Here is a 22,775-nt window from a genome sequence, read left to right on the forward strand (position 1 = left end):
TTGAATTAGTGGTGTTTCAAGAAAAAATACATATCTATGTATATATAAAACAGTCACTATGCTGTACATCTGAAGCTAACACAACATTGTATTTGGTTGATGTTAAAGTAAGTGAGGTGTTACATTGTTGAACTTGGCTACTTGATTTTGGAATACATTCTTAAATATGGTTACGTTATATATCATTTTAATGTGCATTTCTCACTTCGTTTTTTCCTACTGACTTATTACTTGCTGTTGTTTTATATTAGACTGTAGAAATGATATTAGATAAAAAGCAAATTTGAGCCATTTTTTCATTTGAGTTCAAAATGGGTCGTGAGTAGTGGAAACAGCTTGCAACATCAGCAAGATATTTGGCCCAGGAACTGCTAATGAACGTGCAGTGCAGCAGTGGTTCAAGAAGTTTTGCAAAGGAGATGAGAGCCTTGAAGATTAGGAACATAGTAGCCTGCCATCGGAAGTTGACACTGACTTCTGAATCCTGGCGAAACTACTGCATCTGATCATTATGCTCAGCAAATCAGTGAGATGCACTGAAAACTGCACTGCCTGCAGCTGGCATTGGGCAACGGAATGGGCCCAATTCTTTTCCACGACACCACCTGACTGTAGGTCATACAACCAATGCTTCAAAAATCGAATGAACTGGGCTACAAAGTTTTGCCTCATCTGCCATTATTCACCTGATGTCTCGCCAACCAACTACCACTTCTTCAAGCACCTCAACAACTTTTTTGCAGGGAAAACACTTTCAGAAAGTGGCAGGAAATGCTTTCCAAGAGTTCATTGAATCCTGAAGCATGGATTTTTATGCTACAGAAATAAACATATTTCTCACTGGCAGAAATGTGTTGATTCTAATGGTTCCTATTTTGATTAATAAGGATGTGTTTAAGCCTAGTTATAATGATTTAAAAATCATGGTCTGAAACCACAATTACTTCTGTACCAACCTAATAAATCTACTGTACTTCAATAGAAAAAAAAAAAAGATTAACACAGTGCAAAAAATAATAATAATAAACCGAATCACAAGCTCAGCCACTGGCCCCACTGAAATCTGATGAATATTTTACATTCACATCACATCTTGATCTAAGTAACCACATTCAAAAATTCCACAGTCGCATGTGACTAGTGGCTGCCATAGTGGACAGGGTAGGTCTAGAGGCTGTGCCATCAGCCCCATACTTGTAATCATCATAAGCAATTCTTTTAAAACTCTGTGGGGTGGTGCCCATCCCCTTGCCCAGGGAATGGGCTCCCGGCAGTCCCCTCGGCCTGGAGTCCATTCCCACCTCATCCAGCCTGGCCAGGCTGACGAGTCCGGAGGGGCTGCCGTGGGAGAAAAAATTAAAATAAACAAATAAATAAATAAATAAAACTCTGTGTTCTATATATGTAGTCAGCCTTTTGATGTAGGAAACAATTTCTGTACCATTAAAGCTATCGTTAAGAATCTGGCTTTGGGAACTGGTGAACTTCATACAATGCTGGCTTCTGTGCAAATAGCTTCTCATCGTGTTAGCTCAGTGTTGCTGCAAATTTGACAATGATCTTTAAACTCTCCCAGGCTTCATTGGCAGGCATTTTGCTGCAGCCCAGGCTCCTTCTATCATCCAAAATCAAGTGGCGTAAATTATAGGATAGAAATTATTGTCAGAGGGAAATTTTTATGTCTAAGTAATTTAGAAATACCTAATATAAAAGAAACAAAGACATTACATAAAAATGCTGCTGCTGCTAAGTCGCTTCAGTCGTGTCTGACTCTGTGCGACCCCATAGACGGCAGCCCACCAGGCTCCCCAGTTCCTGGGATTCTCCAGGCAAGAACACTGCAGTGGGTTGCCATTTCCTTCAATGCATGAAAGTGAAAAGTGAAAGTGAAGTCGCTCAGTTGTGTCTGACCCTCAGCAACCACGTGGACTGCAGCCCACCAGGCTCCTCCGTCCATGGGATTTTCCAGGCAAGAGCATTGGAGTGGCTTCCCATTGCCTTCTCCGCTATATAAAAATAGAAATGCTTAAAAATAACAGCGCCTTTATTGACATAAAATTTAATTTAAAAGTGTCTTTAGGACTTCCCTGCTGGTCCAGGAGTGAAGAATTCACCTAACAATGCAGAGGACACGGGTTCAGTCTCTGGTGCAGTAGATTCCACATGCTTCTGGGCAGGTAAGCCTGCGCACTGCAAATACTGAGCCAGTGTTCTGCAACAAGAGGTGCTCACGCACCCAGAAAGTAGCTCCTGCTCATCACACCTAGAGAAGCCAAAAATAAATAAATTAATAAAAATTTTAAAACGGTGTCTCTAAAATGGTTGATATTGAAGTTCGGAACTCACAAAGTAGTGCGTATGTAATATTGCATTTTAAATTATTGTACCATGTTCTCATGTTCTCTTTAATACTTGGGGTAGTTTACCCTTTGAATATTGATGTTATGTTTCACAGTGTCACTCCTTTAGAATAAATGACAAATTGTTACTCAATCAGCATTGATTAAACATCTGACTATGTTATATATGACTAATATGCATTTTAAGTATATGCGTAATTTAAATTAAGGTAATAAATACATGTGTGTATGGTTTTATATATATATATTTATGTACTTTAAATATATCTGTCTAAAATGTAAGTGAAAATGTTAGTAATATAGATAAAGGACATAGGTCAGAAATGAGATGTAAAACCTCCAAGTCCCAGAGAAAAAAATAAAGCAAGGAAAACCTGATCAATCCAAAGAAAGAGGAAAAAGACTTTTAAAAGGAATAAGAGGGGGGAAAGGGATAGAAAATTAAAATAAGATGTCAGAAAAAAAGATTAAACACTTCAGGTTCACAATACATATGAAGAATTCCTTGATTAATAAACAAAGCCTCATAGGTTAGGTAAAAAGGCAAAGTTCAAGATATTTTCATAAAATGAAACAGGAACTCTGACAATAAAGGTTTGGAGAGAGATGCAAAAGGAGCGTGCAGACACCAATGGAAGCAGCCCCTTAATCCCAACCAGAGGGGAGTCAGGCTCAAAGGCGACAAACTCTGTGAGGAAAAATATGGTTTGTTGATAAAAATCTTCCTACCTCTTACACCATTCATGCACCTTTATACATGGAGCCAAAAGCATCAAAAATTGACAATTAGAAATGATAAAAGCACCAGCAAAATTGGAAAAGATCCATATTGTCAAGTGCTGAGAAAGACTTGGAGAAGAGGTCATTGCACACTTTTCTAGGGGAGAATGTACATAAGTCTAGCCTTTCTGGAAGGCAATTTGATCACATCTGCCCCCAAATGACTCCACTTCTAGGCCTCCATACTATGAAAATGAGCTCATGGAAACAGTCTAATATAAGAAAAAGTAACCCTAAATCCATCAGTGGAGAGTGGTTAAGTCCATTCCATGGGGTTTTAGCAGTGATTTTTAAGAATCAAGTAGATCTGTGTATACACTGATGAGGCGAGAGCACCAAGCTCTGCTGCAAGGAGCCAGTTGTGTGATAATTCAAGTGTCTCTGGGTAAGTAAAAGGATGCAAAAAGGGTCCTGAAGGACAGTCAATGACAATTAAGACTGCTTACCTCTCTGGCATGGGAATTGGAGGAGGCAGGCAGTTTCCATATCTGACAACAACGATGTATTCTTTTTGTAATTTAAAAAAACTCAAATAGTATTTTTAAGGTATTGAACATGGCTTTATTTTTTTAGACTAGAGGAGCCATTAAGTTTGTTAGTAAGTAAGGAAGTGGCAAGGGGTGAGAATTGAAAGCCCCTATTATAAATTCTTTTCAGAAAACATTATTCTATTTCATATGGAAAATGACACTGAAAAGATGATGGCCGAACAGAAAATAAATCTTTAAAAACCAGGGTGGAAGTTTTGCACATACATCAGATTGCATTAGAAGTAAACCTCTCAGAATCAGAATCTGTAGCAAATAGTCATTCATCCAACTCCAAATTGAGCAAGACTATCAAAATTGCTTTTAAAAGTAGCTGTGAGACAAATACAGATTTCATCTGCATTTTAAGGAACTGAATTGCTCAGAAACTCATTTCACAAAGGAATCTTTGAGCAAGCAACATACATACATGCATGACTACATCAGTGACCGCAGAAGTGGATAAATTCTATTTCTTCAGAGTTTGGGGTGTAGACAATGTCGGGCCCTCACATTTGGAAGAAATGGCGTGGCCATACATATGCTTCTGACTCTGTGGGACACTGCAACCTGGAATATATGATAAGCTTCTGGAGACATAATTTCACAAAATATAGGAAATTGCCACAAAACTAGGGCATGATTGCAATTTAAAGGAAATGATGCAGATAAATCTATTTTAATGGATAAGCTTAGTAGATGCAAAATAAATGTGTCAGTAGTTCATTATTTATTCCTCTCAACTGGCCTAAATTAGAGTGGAAAGTGCACACAATATCCAGTCTACACTTGTACACAGAAATGAAAACAAGTGCTTTTCCTAAGCCATTTTACTATTTTGAAAAGACTTAATCCCACTGTATAGTTAATTTCAAAGGCTCTTTTTGACTCTTTCAACTCCCCTCCACGATCTATTGTGCATGTTCTTTGTGTGCTAAACATCACTGCTGAACTGATCACAAATTCTCTTTGATCAAGTGAGTCTCTCTGGGCTCGAAGGTATTTTCATTCAGCAAAAAAATAGGTTAGTGAGCAGGACAGGCAGACCTGCCTTTCATCACTACCGGACAAAAGGGCAGTGGGGATGAGCCCAATGCAAACGGCTGCGACACCTTCCAATTCGATGACTCTTAGCTTATTGAGCAATGTGACTAAGTAATTGGCAAGGCTTGTCTTTCTTGAAGCCAACACAACAGACAGATTAAGAAGAGGACCCTTCTTAATGAAGTGAGAGCAAACACTGACAACTTCAGACCCTCCCAAAATTCTACCCAAGTTCAGGAATCAATTCATAGCTATTCACCTTAAGAAATGAGGAATTCAGTATAGTATTTCCTTTATTGTTTTAAATTCACTAATTTACATAAAACACAGTACACACTTATCCTGTCTTGGAGAAAATATGACATATTTTAAAGCCAAAGAAACAAATTCCCTAATTAGACTTGATAAAGTGTTATCTGCTTAAGATAAATGAGCTCCTCCAAGTTTAGTTATCAACTTGAAACAGAAGAAAACATATTAAACGGACAAAGCTGAATTTTGCATGAGAAGAAAGCCTGACCTGTTGTCTAAGGAAACTGTAAAGGTATGTACAGGTTCGGGGTCAAAAAACTAAACAACTGAGATTGGCTCTTTCGAGCATAAAACTCAAGAATACAAAATTCTAGGTACTAGGATTTAAGAATATTTACTTTTCTTGTCTCTCCTTATTGTTTTCTGTTTTATTTTTCATAAGGATAATCAGAAGCATGCTCAATACATAGTAAAACAGTTTTTTCTTTTTTTTCCTTCCATTTTTCCTTCCTTTCCCCCTCCATTTTTACTTCCTTTCCCCCGTTTTCTGTATTTTTTTCTTAAAGTATTAATTGAAACTTTCTGATTAGTATTTGGATACACAGTACTTAATATCTTTTTAAAAGAAACAACTCCAATTCAAAAAATTTATCTTTGACAATATCATCTTGAGACTAAAGTAAAAGTTTTTTTCATGAGTACCAGTGATAAATTCCCAACTGGAATTCCTGTCATAGATTCTCTCACTTCTTCCCATTAGAGCAATCTTAATTTTTGGAAACATTTAATGAATATAACACATTTAATTATTATATGGTCACTGAGGAAAATAGGAAAAGTACAGAATGAGAAGGGAAACAAAACACACAGTTCCACAACCCAGAGTGTTTTGGACACTCTCTCCATGGTGCACACAGTATAATAAATGCTTATGTAGTTAGAATTATCCTGCAGACACGATTAGCACTGAAACTTAACAATGCACTGTAGGCGGACCTCTCCATTCTTACAGACTCTTCAGGGTTGCATTGTACTCCACTGAACAGATGCATCAGACTTTACTTCACCAAGCCCTGATGTTGACCTGTTGTAAAGGACAGGATTGTTAAGTGTTAACAAAAATTTTATAAGGACAGCAGAGAACTATATGAGCTGAGAAGAAATGGGAGGCGACAACCTTCACAAAGTACCCACAGCACCAGCCCCAGACTGGTACTTGCCTGTTCCTAATAGGATCCCGAGTTGTTTCTCAGAGATAATAGAACAAAATCACAAGTCATGCAGCCAAGGCAAGCACAGAGAGAAAACTCTGACCTTAAATAACCCCCGGAACCAAAGTCTCTCCCCACCCCTGTGGATCGAAGAACACGTGGATCAAAGCTGTCCAGGAGGTCTGGTGCTGAAGTCGGGCCTTCACTTGCCTTACCATGAATGGCCACCTCCACCGACTTCCCACTGAAACCTTTGCCCCCACCCCAGCACCTCTGCACACCAGCCCTTCTCCCCTAACTCCTGGAAGTCTGACAGAATCCCAGATCAAGGAGACACATTTGAACTTCGTCTTCTTGCCAGCTGACGGTGAAGTAAAGCTCTTTTCTCTCCCCAAACCTGATGCCGCAGTTCTGGCTTCTATGTGTGCTGGACAGCGAGCCCCTAGCTCAGTAACAACAGACTGTTGTTACATATTTAGTTTCTTCGACCCCTGAGTTAGTGGAGAATGAGACGTGTTTCTGTGGATCACAACCATGCATTCCCCGGACCCCCACCGAAGACCTACTGAGCAAAGTGTCTGTGGTTCAACGAGGCCCCGTGAGATTCATGTTCTTAGTTTAAGAAGATTTGCTTAAGGCAACAGAGGGAAATATGTAACTGGATGATGCCAAGTCCTACTTTCAAATGGTATTAACAGCAGCCTTTTGATAGGATTCTTGAGATCATTCCTAGTGGTGAGGTTGTTGCCGAGTGTATCAGGCTACACATAAGAAACGGGATTAGAGGGACTTGCCTGGTGGTCCAGTGGTGAAGAATCTGCCTTCCAATGCAAGGGACACAGGTTCAATCCCTGGTTGGGGAACCAAGATCCCACATGCCTTGGAGCACCTTGCCGGTGACCTGCAACTAACAAGCCCAGGCTCTCTAGAGCCCACGTGCCACAATTAGAGAAACCCGTGCACCGCAGTGCAAGGACCCACACGGCACAGCTGCACAACCTAGTGCAGCCAGACAGGTAAGAAATGCATACGTATGTTTTAAGAAAAAAGAAATGTGATTTGCAGTCTGGAATATCTCAGAGGAAAGCTGGACTGAAATAGAAAGTAGCTGTCCTAAAAATGGATTTTTTTTAAATCTAGGAAATTTTATTTCTTTCTTAGTTTAAAAAAATTTTTTTTACACAATTTTTAAAGATTACTTTCAACTTACAACTTGGAAATGAATTTTTCTATTAGTCAAATTTTCACATCTGTATTCTGTGATTTCTACATTAACTTTTGGTTTAGAAAGCCTCTTTTCAGACAGAGGTGAGAGACTACAGAGATCTTATAGTTACATTTGTGTTTTGGGTCAGAAGACCCAGCTGCCCTATATCTAGACTCTGTATCCACAGACATGGTGTCATCTTGAGTCAAGTTTGTGCTAGCTTGTTATGCAACAATAGATAAGTAAGACAGACTTTGGTGTCTGGAATTGGATCATAGATGTCATGATGGCTTTGGAAGGAGGTCATGGGGAGGCTGAGAGAATTTGGGGGAGCTTAAGAGAGAAAGGCTAAGTGCTAAAGAATTGATGCTTTTGAACTGTGGTGTTGGAGAAGACTTTTGAGAATCCCTTGGACTGCAAGGAGATCCAACCAGTCCATTCTGAAGGAGATCAGCCCTGGGATTTCTTTGGAAGGAATGATGCTAAAGCTGAAACTCACGGACTTTGGCCACCTCATGTGAAGAGTTGACTCATTGGAAAAGACTCTGATGCTGGGAGGGATTGGGGGCGGGAGGAGAAGGGGACGACAGAGGATGAGATGGCTGGATGGCATCACGGACTCGATGGACATGAGTCTGAGTGAATTCCAGGAGTTGGTGATGGACAGGGAAGCCTAGCGTGCTGTGATTCATGGGGTCGCAAAGAGTCAGACAGACTGAGCAACTGAACTGAACTGAATTGAACTACATTGAACAATGGCTATTAGAAACACGGGCTAATAGGGGACTTCCCTGAGAGCTCAGTTGGTAAGGAATCTATCTGCAATGAAGGAGACCCGGTTTGATTCCTGGGTTGGGAAGACCCACTGGAGAAGGGATAGGCTACCCACTCCAGCATTCTTGGGTTTTCCTTGTGGCTAAGCTGCTAAAGAAACTGCCTGAGATGTGGGAGACCTGGGTTCAATCCCTGAGTTGGGAAGATCCCCTGGAGAAGAAAAAGGCTATCCACTCCAGTATTCTGGCCTGGAGAACTCCATGGACTGTATGGTCCATGGGGTCACAAAGATTCAGACATGACTGAGAGACTTCCCTCCACTTCACTTCAGAAACAGGGACTGGACCCTGCTGTTGAGGAGCTGATGGAGGTAAGGAGTGGGTTACTGTGGACTAGAGGAAGGGGCATCCCTGTATGGAGGGGCAGAAGGCTTAGCTCCTGTCTCCTATCGTCACAGGGGAGGCAGGACTTATAAGTGCTAACTCATCCACGTGGCCAGACAAGGGACTTCCGGTGAGGTGTGTGCTGCTGGGTTCCTACTCACCGTGAAGCGCAGGAGGAGACGTGAGTACTGATATTGACAGCAGAACCGTCAGGCAAAACAACCAGGGCTAGGTGATCCTGAAAATCCTCAACCCCTCCTGGTCCCAAAGATGCCCAAATTAAGGGGTACACTGTTAGGAGAATGCGCCTCAAGGAAAAGCAGAGGGTGTGAACTCAGAAGGTTGGAAAATTCAGAACACTACTCACATGGGAGACCCCAGAGACCCTCCCTGCCCAGTCGGCGGGCCTCTGTCCATGATCTGTGGGCACCACTCTTGTCTGATGGGGTGAACCCACCCAAAGCCACAGAAGGCCCATATGGGGTCTGAGAAAAACTACTTTTAGCAGAAACATTGCGAGCTTAGACTAACGGGGACAAGGAACGAAAATGAAGGCAGATGGCAGGCTCCCAGAAAACAGGCTGATGAAACCACTCACCTGCCAGGACCTTCCAAGAAAAAGGAAGGATGTCTCAGAAGGCAGAGCCTATGGCCACAGGATCCTGTACTCAGGCCTTGAAACTGAAGCTGCTTGCAGCATCAGCCTGGCGGGATTTCAGACCCGCACAGGGCCAGTGATGCCTGCGTGCTTCTCCCAGGAAGCACGGGTGTGCATAGCTGCTGTCCTACCATAATATGAAGGGTGTGACGGCGCAGACAGCTTGTCGTTTTCATTCGCGGGCTCACGGATCAAGAGAAGTTGTGCCCCAGGAACTTGCTTAGAGAACTGCAGCTCAGGGGCCCCTTCTGGACCTGGACTTGACTCGGGTGGTGAGAGTCTGGGCTTTCAGTTGAGCGGCTTTTGATGAGACTTTTCAAGGAGTGACTGTATCTTACAGGTGTCAGGATGGAATCATTGGGGCCAGCAGGTGGACAGATGGGCTGCAGTTCAGTTTCCATGATCCTGACGTCATTTGTTGACAGTTCAGAAGTGATGGGACGTCAGTCACTTCCACGGTTCTCTTGCCCTTACTTGCTCACTCTGGGGTAGCAGCTGCCACGTGTGAGCTGCCCTGTTCAAGACCCACAAACCAAGGACAGCGGAGGTCTCCAGTCAGCGGCCAGCAATGAGATGGGGTTTTCTGCCCAAGATCCTGAGAGGAACAGCATCCTGACAATCACATACATGAACCCGAGTGAAACTCTCCCAGGTGAGCCTGCAGGCAAGACCTCAGCCCAAACAAACCCCTTGATCTCAGTCTTGTCAGACACCTCAAACCAGAAAACCCCACCAAGCTGCACTGCATTCCTGACCAGCTGATAGAGAACAAACGTCTCCTGTTTGAAGCTGCTAAGTGTTGGGATCTGGTGAATGTGGCTGTAGATAATTAACAAAGCCTGTAAAATGACATTTCTTTCACACCTGTGTTTGTGACCTAAAATTCAAATACATTACAGTATGCATAATTTCGCTGCTGACCATATGTAATTTATCACTAAAAAATTTGTAAAAAAAAAAAAGGCTTATTTGCTTTCATAGAGTCCAGGGTGTCTTTCCTATAACTACTAAATTTATTTAAAAACTCAGTGATCCCGCTCCTTATTTGAAATTTGCTTAGCTCACTCATGTTTGGGGGTCTGATGAACGTATCTCCTATTTTATTCACTTAAAATACTTTCTATTAAAAAATTTCAGACTCATAAGAAGTTGCAAAAATTGGTACAGAGTTTGTACGCTTTCCTAGTTTCCCCTGTGATAACGCTACACATAGTTGTAGTTCATCACCAACATCAGCCGCTCTAATTTTTAAACAGGAGAACAAGTCTATTTGAACTTTATAAGTCCAAAGTTATAAGCAGGTATTCACCCTACATGGAATGTCTCTCCATCACCGGAGTCTTCCCCTAAATGTGGCTGTAGATCACCGTTTTTCTCTTGTGTAACAGAAATTACTCCAGAGATTGATGGGAACCAGTCTGTGCATGCCTTACACTAGGCTGTGTGTGTATGATCGGTTGCTCCAGCTCTGTTCAACTCTTTGTGACCCTGTGGACTGCAGCCAGTCAGGCTCCGCTGTCCGTGGGATTTCCCAGGCAAGATCACTGGAGTGGGTTGCCATGTCCTTTTCTTCCCGACCCAAGGATCGAACCCGCATCTTCTGCACTGCAGGTGGATTCTTTACCCACTGAATGACTTGGGAAGCCCAACACTTGTCTGAGTCCCACCATGTTGCCCACAATGAACCACTTTTTACCTAAACCATGGAACATCACAGGGTACAAGCTGATAGGTAGATGATTCTACTGACTCTTAGCCTCGGGGCATCACTGGTCAGTGGCGCTCGGCGTGCCTGTCCTCAGCCTCCAACCTGCTCCTGGGTCTCCTCCCAACGCCTGCGACCTTCACAGCCAGGATGCTTCTTGGGGGAAAGCAGGTATGGATGGTGTTCCCAGCAGGTTCTCCCTCTTGGGGTCTCTGGTTTCTGCACTCTGTTAAAGGAACGCTTCCTAGCTCCACGCCCTGCCAGGCTGAAGCGAGGGAGCATCTTTGCTGCTCTAGGTCCGCGTTCATACTGTTCTAGAGCATTTCCCACATTCTTCACAACTTTACTGATTTCAGTCCTCAGCCAGCCTTGGCTTCCCAGCTGCAGATACAGACTCAGGGTGCTTGACACTCAGCAGCCTCTCATTGCTTTTCGGTACCTTTGTACCCTGAGAAGAGCCCAGCCCCGAAGCATCTCCACCGGGGTCTGTGCTTTTCAGCACAGGCAGGATTGGTTCAATCATTGGTTATTGTGATAGATCCAACCTCCAGGCCCTCTCCCCTCCTGGGAAATCGGGGGTGGGGTGGGAGGTGGAACTGAAAATTCCTACTGTCGAACCACACGGCTGATTCTCCTGGTAACCATCCCCGTCCTTGGGTGGGACCCCTAAGGCTCCTTCCCTGAGGGGTTTTCAGGCACTGATCCCAGTGCTGTCATCACTCAGGACAGCAGAGGGGCTTTCGGGAGCTGTGGGCTAGGAATGGTGCATGAAGACCAATCACACGTGAATGACCGGGTGAAAGACCAAATGTATCTGTGTGCTTCTTGTAAATCACAATGCTGTATGCCCACACCAGCCTCCCTAGCTAGCCCTTGTGTTCCCCCCGGAACTGCCTTCCCACAGACTGCCATTCCTAGCCACACTGGCCCTTCCCAAGGGCCTTTCTTTAGGAAAGGATCCTTCTCTTTAAATTGATCTTTCTTTGTTCAGATGGCTCAACAGCTTCCAAGCCTTGCTGGAGGTTCAGCAATGGCGGGCAGGGAGCGGTTTCTCTCCTACCCCTGAAGTCCCCCATGCCACGTAAAACATTTAACACCAAATAGAACTGTGTGCCTTTTCTCCCTTTGACCTATTATTACCTTATTTCACAGGCTTATCCACTGAACTTACATGAGTAGAGGCCAAGTTTCCCTCCCCTACAGACACCAGAGATCTCAGCTGCAGGGACCTGGAGGTCCATGGTGAAGAATCACGTTCTGAGAAGGTGAGCTCTTGAGGCTCCTTGCTCAGACCAGGGTGAAGGTCCACAGAAGTCGAGCTGGGACCCTAGGAAGGGGTCGAATAGGAGTGTCCAGCAAGGTTAGAAGAGTTCTGGGCCAGAGTGAGGACCCTTCTCTGGGTTGGGGGAGGTCCCTATGCTTATTAACCCAATTTTTGCCAGCATTGACTTTAGGGGTGTAAGAGCTGAATAACAACATTTTAGCCTGGTGGGCTGCCGTCTATGGGGTCGCACAGAGTCGGACACGACTGACGCAACTTAGCAGCAGCAGCAGCATGCTCAATCCCTCAGGCATGTCTGACTCTGTAACCCCATGGACTGCAGCCCATCAGGCGCCTCTGTCCATGGGATTCTCCCAGCAAGGATTCTGGAGCGGGTTGCCATTTCCTTCTCCAGGAGGTCTTCCCGACCCAGGGACTGAACCCGCATCCCTGTGTCTCCTGCACTGGCGGGCAGATTCTTTACCACTAGTGCCACCCATTGAACATCAAGCTATAAGCTCGTGTGTGAGAACACGTTTACCTGGTGGCAAGCCCGTTTCCAGCCTTGACTTGCCAAGTGAGCGGGTCGATTTTCACTGCCGCAGGGCTCCGTTTTTCCCCTGTGTCAGTGGGGCGCTGGGCTGGGGGTGCAGAAACGCTCTTCCCAAGTAGGCGCTGTGCGACCTTGTCCTGGAAGCAAGGGGTGGGCAACTGCACTCTCTGCCTTCACCACTAGGGGGGGCGCATGCCTTGCTTTGCCTGGGGCTTCAGCAGTTCCCTGGAGGTGGCTGTGTTTCGCCTTTTCAACTTTTTTTTAAAAAATTTCATTTAGTGAGCTCTTTGTTTTTAAATTTTTATTGGAGTATGGTTGTTTTAAATGTCATGTTAGTTTTTGCTGTACAGCAAAGTGAATCAGTTATACATATACATATATCCATTTTTTTTTTCAGGTTCTTTTTCCATATAGGACATTATAGTATACTGCCCCGCGCTATACAGCCGGTTCTTAACAGTTACCTAATTTTCATGTAGTAGTGTGTATATGTCCGTCTCAATCTCCTCATTTACCCTGTGCTCCCTCTTTTCCCCTTTGGTAACTGTGAGTTTATTTTCTAAGTCTGTGAGTCTGTTTCCGTTTTGTAAACAAGTTCTTGTCATTTTTTAAGATACCACACATAAGTGATGATACCATAAGGTATTTGTCTTTCTCAGGCCTTTGAGTTTTGATACCATTTTACCTTAAAATTCCAAATTAGATGTTAGAGAATGTTCAGCTAATTTGCCACAAAGCTCAAACTTTTAGTTTCTTCACTTTTGTATTTAAATTAAAATATTTTGCTTAATGAAGCAGCTTTTAAAAATGCTTTGGCCTCTTAGTGTTGCTGGGAGATTTCCGGCTGAATTGCTTTACTGACACTCACTCCTGTCTACACGGGGAAGTGAAAGCGAAAGTCACTCAGGCGTGTGGGACTCTTTGCAACCCCATGGACACCCATGGAATTTTCTAGGCCAGAATACTGGAGTGGGTAGCCTTTCCCCTTCTCCAGGGGATCTTCCCAACCCAGGGATCGAACTCAGGTCTCCCACATTGCAGGCGAATTCTTTACCAGGTGGGACACAAGGGAAGCCCAAGGATACTGGAGTGGGTAGCCTGTCCTTCTACAGGGGATGTTCCTGACCCAGGAAGGGCCTTAAATTCCCTCTAAGGGACCTGTCCTTTCCAGGACCAACCAGACACGTGCACTGGTGGACGTACATGGTGGCAGGCTGGTCCTTGGTCCTTCCGAGCCTCTGTGTTTTCTGATTTCAAGCCATCAACACAGACACTAAACACACGTGGAATGATTTCCTGGGAGGGCATTTTGCACCTGTTCCCTTGACATATTATTCATTGAAAGGACTGATGCTGAAGCTGAAACTCCAATACCTTGACCAGCTAATGCGAATAGCTAACTCATTGGAGAAGACCCTGATGCTGGGAAAGATTGAGGGCCACAGGAGAAGGGGATGACAAAGTATGAGATGGTTGGGTGGCATCACCAACTCAATGAACATGAGTTTGAGCAAACTCCGGGAGATAGTGGAGGACAGAAGCCTGGCGTGCTGCAGTCCATGGGGTCACAGAGTCGGACATGACCGAGGTACTGAACAACGACCCTTGACATAGAGCATCTTCCTGAATCCTTCCCTCTGCTCTCAGAACAAGCACTTTCAATCTCTGTTGTAACAGAGGAGGCAGTCAGAGTGAGTTGCTAATTAAGGGGTCTCCTTCAGCCCCCCAGCACACACAGAGCCCTTGACTTTGTCCACGTGCAGCCGGGCCACAGAGAGGGCTGGACCCTTGGGAGGCTGTTGCTGGCTGACGTGGTCACAGGCCATGCTTGAAGGACCCTGATTCTCAGGTGGAACCTTCTAGAGCTGCACCCTGTCTCACCCCTGGAGACGGGCACTCGCCACTGACGGAAAACTGGATGTTTCAAGTCAGCGCCTGTTTTCTGACAGAGATGCAAGAACTTTAGTCAAAGTCCAGGGAGCCAGGGAGCAAAGCACCACGCAAATCTCTCCTGGAGGCTGGGGCAGCACGGCGTGTGGATGTGTGGGAATCACTTTCACAAGGAACATTTCTCTAACTGCAAAAGGAAGTGAGGCAAGCAGTTTATTGGGGAGAAGCAGAAGCAAGAGGAAAGTGATTCGCCTTTTTTTCCTCTTTTTCTCCTGGGAGGAGAGTGATCCTGCAAGAATCTACCAGCAGGGCGTCAGACTCCTTCCCTATTTGCTGGAAATCCCACCCTCCGAGGCTTCTCAGCAGTTCCTGCAGGTCACCGCCGCCTGGAGGGGACTGGCGGTCAAGGGAGCAGCGGGCCTGGGGCACAGACCCAGGAGAAGTCGGGTGAAAGTCTGGGGGGTGAGGGGAGCCTCAGGGAAGAGCAGTCCCACCCCAGAGACACCTTGAAGGGCCAGTGAACCTGCCTTATTGAAGGCACATGGCCTCGGGCAAATGCTATCTCCCTGCTGGCAGAGTGGAAGCCTCAGTCCCCTAGTGGAAGTGAAAGTTGCTCCGTAATTTGAATATCGAAGGCAGCCTCCAGGATTCAGTACCCCAGGCAGGCTTCCTCAGGAACAAGCTGGGAACCCACAGTTGTTTTCGGAGGGGGGAGGAAGGGAGTTTGTGGGGTATTGATGCTGACCGTGGCCCTGCAGGACTCCAGGGCAGGGAGGCCGTTTTGTCCCCCATCCCTTGCAGGCAGAACTCTGGCCCCACGACCTTCTCTGAGTTCCAAGGGGCAAGACAGCAGCTCCACAAAGGAGAAGTAGCCACGAAACCACCTGAGGCAGAGGTGCAGCCACATGAGAAGAGGCGCCACCTGGGGCCCTGCACACACCTCCAGCTTCTCAGCAACCCCACCCTTTTGAAACTGCAGAATAAAAAAGACTACGAGACAGTTACTACCTTGATCCTATCACATACTCTGGCCTGACTATAACCTTCCCCTACTCGCCGGGGAGGGGGGCACAGTTCTCGAGGCGCAGGCCTGCTGCGTGCCCCCTTTGCCTGGCAAAGTAATGAAGGCCCTCTGTCTTTCTCCTCCATGTCTCCGTCTCTGTATTTCTGATTGGCACTGCTGCAGGGAGAGCCGAGATCCTGGCAACAGTGCTGCCCTGCTCCAGCTCAGCAGAGCTGCCCCACGATGCACAAGGCAGAGCTTTCCCACCTGCTCTGTCCGGTGTGGCGGCACAGCCCCTCGCGGCTCATGGAGCTCTCAGAACGAGGCTGCTGCACCGGGCAGGCTGAATTCTCTCATTCATTTAGTTCCGATGACTTTAAGTTTAGATCACTCGCTGTTCAGTTCAGTTCAGTTCAGCCACTCAGTCGTGTCCGACTCTTTGCGACCCCATGGACTGCAGCACGCCAGGCCTTCCTGTCCATCACCAACTCCTGGAGTCCACCCAAACCCATGTCCATTGAGTCGGTGATGCCATCCAACCATCTTATCCTCTGTCACCCCCTTCTCCTCCTGCCCTCAATCTTTCCCAGCATCAGGGTCTTTTCCAATGAGTCAGCTCTTCACATCAGGTGGCCAAAGTATTGGAGTTTCAGCTTCAGCATCAGTCCTTCCAATGAACACCCAGGACTGATCTCCTTTAGGATGGACTGGTTGGATCTCCTTGAAGTCCAAGGGACTCTCAAGAGTCTTCTTCAACACCACAGTTCAAAAGCATCAATTCTTCGGCACTCAGCTTTCTTCACAGTCCAACACTCACATCCATACATGACCACAGGAAAAACCATAGCCTTGGCTAGATGGACCTTTGTTGACAAAGTAATGTCTCTGCTTTTGAATATGCTATCTAGGTTAGTCATAACTTTCCTTCCAAGGAGTAAGCGTCTTTTAATTTCATGGCTGAAGTCACCATCTGCAGTGATTTTGGAGCCCCCCAAAATAAAGCCTGACACTGTTTCCACTGTTTCCCCATCTATTTGCCATGAACTGATGGGACCGGATGCCATGATCTTCGTTTTCTGAATGTTGTGGCTAGTGGCCTTTGTGTGGATCAGCATCACTCTTCGCAGAGGTCCTATTTGCAGATGAAAACAAATGCTCTGTCCTGAAATTTCCATGCTGCAGGTGTGGGAATGGACACCCTGTTTCTCAAAGCAAACAGGCAAGAAGCAGAATTGGTCTTTGCCACTGCGAGGCACAACATGGGCTGGGTGTGCACCCAGAGTGCGTTGGAGTGACCAGGTAATCCTCAGGGTAAGACACTGCTACTGTTTTCCTTTTTGATTAACACAATTCTGTTGCACACGAGTTCCGCCGGTCCAGATCACTGGGAGTCTGAGCTGCCCCACAGCCCCATAAATGTGGGATGACCCCCCCAGCTGGGGGTGCAAGGTGAGAGTGGGGACCATTTAAGCCTCTTTGACATTGTCTCAAGGGTATGGCCTTTGTTGCAGTATTGCTGTCTGCTTGGCCCTGCAGTCTTATGCTTTTTCCACGTGTCTGACCCAAAGAAGTGGTCATTCAGTGACTGTGGCTCTTGCATGTAATGGGCGGGCATTAGGAAGTGTGGCTCAGGGTGACTCCCTGTGACCTTGAAGAAGTCACAAGGAGTGTGACTGGTCGCTGGTCTCACTACCTGAAGCGGCTGTTCACTCCCATCCCCACCCTTCCTCTAAAAGCCCGGCTGTCCCTTGACGGCCGGGTGTTCTAGGACCAGGATGGGGTCTCATTTCCTGCTTCTCCCCCCAGGCCCTTGCTTGGCCTTGATGCTGAGAAGGCCATTCTCCAGCTCAGTGTGGATGCCGCTTGTCCTGCTGGACCCCCGGGTGGCTGGCCCTCAGGACCACAGAAGCTGCAGACCCCCAAAGCCCTCCTGGGACCCTCTGGCTAAAATCAATGGCATTGTTGTTGTTCAGTTGTGTCTGACTCTTTGTGGCCCCATGGACTGCAGCATGACAGGCTTCCCTGTCCTTCACATCTCCCGGAGTTTGCTCAAACTCATGTCCATTGAATCGGTGATGGTGTCTAAGCATCTCATCCTCCGTCACCCTCTTCTCTTCCTGCCCCCAATCTTTCCAGCATCAGGGCCTTTTCCAGTGAGCTAGCTCTTACCATCAGATTGCCAAAGAACTGGAGCTTCAGCTTCAGCATCAGTCCTTCCAGTGAATATTCAGGATTGATTTCCTTTAGGATTGATTGGTTTGATCTCTTTGCTTCCAAGGGACTCTCAGGAGTCTTCTCTAGCACCACAGTTCAAAAGCATCAATTCTTTGATGCTCAGCCTTCTTTACGGTCCAACTCTCACATCTGTACATGACTATTGGAAAAAACCACAGCTTTGACTCTATGAACCTTTGTCGGCAAAGTAATGTCTCTGTTTTTTAATATGCCCTCTAGGTTTGTCATAGCCTTTCTTCCAAGGAGCAAGCGTCTTTTAATTTCACGGCTGCCATCACCATCTGCAGTGACTTTGCAGCCCAGAAACATAAAGTCTGTTAACGGCATGGCCGTGCCTAGACGTTTCCAGGTTCAGGCCTCTGGTGGGCTGGTGCTCACCGTCCCTCTGGCCCAGATTTCCCCGGGCCAACTTTCTTCACCCAAACGCCTCCTTCTGCCTTCCCACTCACGTCTGTCCTGCCTGGGTTTCTGTCTGCGGGATCTGTCTCTGATGGAAGGGGCTGGCGTGTCCAACAATGAGTGGGCTCGTCTGTCTCTCCTGTGGCTCTAGGCATGGTTGGGTGCTCTGCTGTCAGGCACACGCACGGTAAGCATTGCTATGTTCTCCCGGAGAACTGGCCCCTTTGTCATCGGGTAAAGCCCCTCTATCCTGGACAGCCTCCCTGGCCCTGAAGGCTGCTGCGTCTAAACTTATGACAACTCCTGCTTTCTCCTGCCTGGTGTTAGCAAAGGGTGTCCTTCATCTCTTCAATCTACATGTGCCCAGTCGCTGAGTGGTGTCCCACTCTTTGCAATCCCATGGACTGTAGCCCGTCAGGCTCCTCTGTCCATGGAATTCCCCAGGCAAGAATATTGGAGTGGGTTGCCATTTCCTCCTCCAGGAAATCTTCCTGACCCACGGATCGAACGGACATTTCCTGTGTCTGCTGCAGTGCAGGCAGATTCTGTACAGTCTGAGCTACCGGGGAGGCCCCACGTGTCTTACATTTAAAGTGACTTCTTCATGGACGACGTGTAGTTGAATCTTGTCTGTGGATCCACTCTGACAGCGTCTGCGTTTCAAGTGGTGTATTTAGACCAATGATGTTTAAAATGAAGATTGATGCAGTTGGATTGGAAGCCACCACACTTGTTACTATTTTCTCTTCTTACCCCTTTTGTTTGCTTGTTTTCCCTGTCTTCCACTTGTCCTGCTTTCTCCAGCTTTAACTGTTTTGTAAACAGGTTCCTGTCTCCTCTCTCTCTGCCTCTGGCTCAGACTAGCTATGACCGGTGGAGCCTGGTTACCCAGTCTCTCCACCCTCCTCCTCCCCATCAGCTGTGTCCCCCAGGACTGCCCAGCCTACCCCCTGGATGCGGGCCCCTGCCAGGGCCCACAGGAGAGGGCCCTCCTGGAGACCTCGGGAGCCTGAGGCCTGTGTCCCATTGTTTCCTGTCTTTCTCTGGGGGAGATGATGTTGGCCCTGAAGCATGTGGAAAGATGGGAGGCGGATTCAGGAGGAAGAACCCTGGGCTGGGGGGTCCAGGCCATCATCTTGGTGGGATAAGACTTCACAGACCCCAAGGAGCAGGGGACAAGTGTCCGTCCTATATGCCATGTGCCCTCTGGGGCCTGACCCCAATCTTGGAGTAAAGTTTGGGGATGATGAGGCAAGACCTCTGCCTCATAGTCCAATGGAGGAGGCAGCCACTTAACAGAGCACCATGTGAGGCCTGAGACAGACTTAGACAGCTCAGAAGCCTGGAGATCTGGCTTTGAGACAGCTCCAAAGATTAGTAAAGAACAAAGTTTCAGCCTTGTTACACGCCTAGCTCAGCAGCTGGCACGGCTTGGGGAGCATTCCAGGGCCTGTGGGCTCATCATATGCAGAAGCCTAGGTGCCAGGCTGCCGAAGGTTAGAAGGAGCCTGGAGCGATGCGGAGAATCAGGTCCTGATCAGACCAGATGACATCTGCAAGGGGTGGACTTGGACCCCAGACTAGGCTCCCTGACTCCAGGGCTCCTGGCGTTGGCACAGACCCTCAAGCACATGGCTGTTCAGTCACCAAGTCGAGTCTGACTCTTTGGACCCTGTGGACTGTAGCCCGCCAGGCTCCTGTCCATGGGATTCTCCAGGCAAGAATGCTACGGTGGGTTGCCATGCCTTCCTCCAGGGGACCTTCCCAACCCAGGGATCGAACCTGCAGCTCCTACAGTGCAGGCGGTTTCTTTACCACTGAGGCACCAGGGGAGCCCCCCCGAATGCACTGCACCTATTTTATTTTTGAACAGTAACACATATGAGTGTTTTCTTGTAGGATGGTATAAAGGCAGCTTCAAAGAATCGTGATACTTAAAGGAGCGGGATCTGGGTATGGGCAGGGGAGCCACACGGGTTTTCTGAAGGGTAGTGCCCAGTGGGAGGAGGGCCCTGAAAGGGGAATCAAGCCGAGGGCCGAGACCACATGCCCTCCTCACTGCGGGGCTTCGGTCCGCCCTTGCCCACAGGAAGCAGGAGGGAGGAAGCTGACGGGGACACAGAGGCAGGTGCGGGGAGCAGAGGCAAGGTGCTCGGAGGCCTGGAGTCCCACTGTGGGGTCCCTCTGAGAGGGAGCAAGGCTTTGAGTGGGGCAGGCACTGCTGCGCTGCCTTCGGGGGCCAGAGACCCTGGGATTGGGCACGGGAGGCCCCAGATCAGGCAGAGCAGAGGGAGGGAGGCCGGAATCATGCAGGGAGAAAGAAGGTATCTTTGGACAATTCACACACTGAACGTCACATCTAGTTGGTCTGACAAAACATGGGAAAGAAGAAGTGAAATTTGTTAACTGCACCGAGATCCAGGCAGTTCACTTCAGGGGACAGCTTTGGTACCAAATTATCCTTATTATGCAAATCTCCTCCCCAAGCGGCCAGCCTCCAGTTGTGCCTGGGGACTGCGGGGGCCACATCTGCTTCCCGCCCTGCAATCCCCGTAGCCACAGCCCACCTGCTGGGCTGGCGCAGCAGCCCGCTGCCAGGGAGGGGGCTCGGGCAGCCTGTGCTGGGGGAGCAGGGTGGGGGGCCCAGAGGAGACAGCACACAGGGATTATGCCTTGTTCCTGTCCTTGGCTTCCCCAAAAAGCAGAAAAAGTGAGGGGACTTCACACTGAGGTTTTCACCTTCCTCCTTAGGAAAATACAGCCCAGAACTTGGCATGTCTTGAAGCATCTGGTCCCAGCTGAGGCCTGAGGTCCGGGCTGCACCAAGTTCCCCATTTCCTTCCTGCCAGCATCAGCCTCAGGGGTCCCCAGCCCATCCCTGCCTCCGGCATCTCCCTCCCCGGGCCCCCCGCCAACTGTCACGGCCTGTGTCCGGGTGCTCAGCTGGCAGCTTCTTCATAGCCCGCTCCTGGTCTCAGCTGCTGTGCTGGGCCTGCTGCTCGGCCTCTCCGTCGTGGAGGGGGTCTGGGCGCCGGGCTCCCCTCCTGTCTGGGACCATCGCCCTCGTCTCCGTGGGAACAGAGCTCGGCCGCCCTCCCAGCTCGCTCTGCCCTCGGGCGCCTCCTGGGTCCATCCTGCTTTCTCGCTCTAGACCACCTGACTCTCAGACTGTGACCTGTCTTCACAGCTGACCCATTCTCGTGACCCAGTGCCTCCCCAGCTCCCCCACTCAGTCCCCCTGCGCAGCCCACGCTGCCCCCGCCCCCCACTAACCGCGCACACAGGACCTGAGACCTGGGGTCAGCACCTCACAAGTGCTCCGTGTGCAGTCACCTCAGTCATCTTCAGGAGACAATCACACGCGTCCGTGCTTACGGACCCGCACCTCAGTCTGTCGGTTGCTGTCACAAATTGCCAGACACCGGGCGGCTTGTGAACAACGAAGTTCATTTCCCGCAGTTCCGGAAGCTGGAAGTCTTGCAGTCAGGGCCAGGTGAGGCCCACTCCCGGTGGTGGGTTTCTCACTGTCCTCGCAGGAGACAAGGGTGAGGGAGCCCCTTAAAGCCTCTTTATTAGGACACCAATCCCAGCAGGTGGCGCTAGTGGGAAGAGATGCGGGTTCCATCCCCGGATTGGGAAGATGCCCTGGAGGAGGGCGTGGGAACAGACTCCAGTATTCTTGCCCGGAGAATCCCATGGATAGAGGGGTCTGGCGGGCTACAGTCCATGGGGTTTTGAAGAGTCGGACACGACTGAAGTGACTTAGTACGTAGCAATCCCACCACGAGGACTCCATCCTGATGACTTGGTCACCTGCCAAACGGCCACCTCCAAATACCTTTGGGAGGCAGGATTTCCACGTATGATTTCTGGAGAGACGCATTCAGACCATACCAAGCACCTACTATGTGCCAGGTAACTCTGAAGATATGGCAGGAATAAAAACAACCCTGCTCCTGGAGACCACACCCCAGGGAGAGAGAGTCAAACCCTCTGCAGCCCCGCTGCTGGTAGGTTGTGCCTTCCCCCCTTGCAGGCCTCCTGCCTGCTCCTCTCCTCGCTCGCCTGCTTCTCATCACGCCACTCTCTTCTCTGCCGCCGGGGGCTCCCCTGCACCTGCTTCTCTCCTCCTCAGGCTCCTCATCCTGCAGGCACTGAGCTTGCTTTCTCTTGCTTTCCTGGCTCTGCTGCCTGCAGGATGAGGGCTCCGCTCCCCCTCCCCTTTCTTGCAGGGCGAGGGCTCAGCCCCCTCAGGCGGGTGCCTGAGTTTAAATCCTACCTGCATCCGGCTGGGCAAGTCTGCCTGGACTCAGCAAGTCCACAGTGGTCAGGCACTGAAGCTGGTTCCTCTAATCTAGGTTTCACAGGTAGCACAGCTGGTATTTTGGTTTTCCACTCTCTGACTTTTCTTGTCAGGCAAACCCACTCCAGTATTCTTGCCAGGAGAATCCCATGGACAGAGGAGCCTGCCGGGCGGCAGTCCATAAGATCACAGAGTCGGACCTGACTGAAGCGACTTAGCACACGTACACG

General features: G+C 48.2%; 1 long non-coding RNA gene across 1 annotated transcript; it reads right to left on the reverse strand.

Moving 5' to 3' along the window:
- Positions 1 to 2,026: 2,026 nt before the first annotated feature.
- On the reverse strand, positions 2,027 to 15,484 carry LOC138438756 (uncharacterized). The gene is made up of 4 exons (XR_011256460.1): positions 15,351 to 15,484; positions 5,960 to 6,047; positions 4,098 to 4,237; positions 2,027 to 2,263 (listed from the first exon to the last, which is right to left on the reverse strand). It is a non-coding gene; the product is annotated as an uncharacterized lncRNA (long non-coding RNA).
- Between the last annotated feature and the right edge of the window lie 7,291 nt (positions 15,485 to 22,775).

This window comes from Ovis canadensis, chromosome 4 (genome assembly GCF_042477335.2).
Source record: "Ovis canadensis isolate MfBH-ARS-UI-01 breed Bighorn chromosome 4, ARS-UI_OviCan_v2, whole genome shotgun sequence".
NCBI classification, from domain to species: domain Eukaryota; kingdom Metazoa; phylum Chordata; class Mammalia; order Artiodactyla; family Bovidae; genus Ovis; species Ovis canadensis.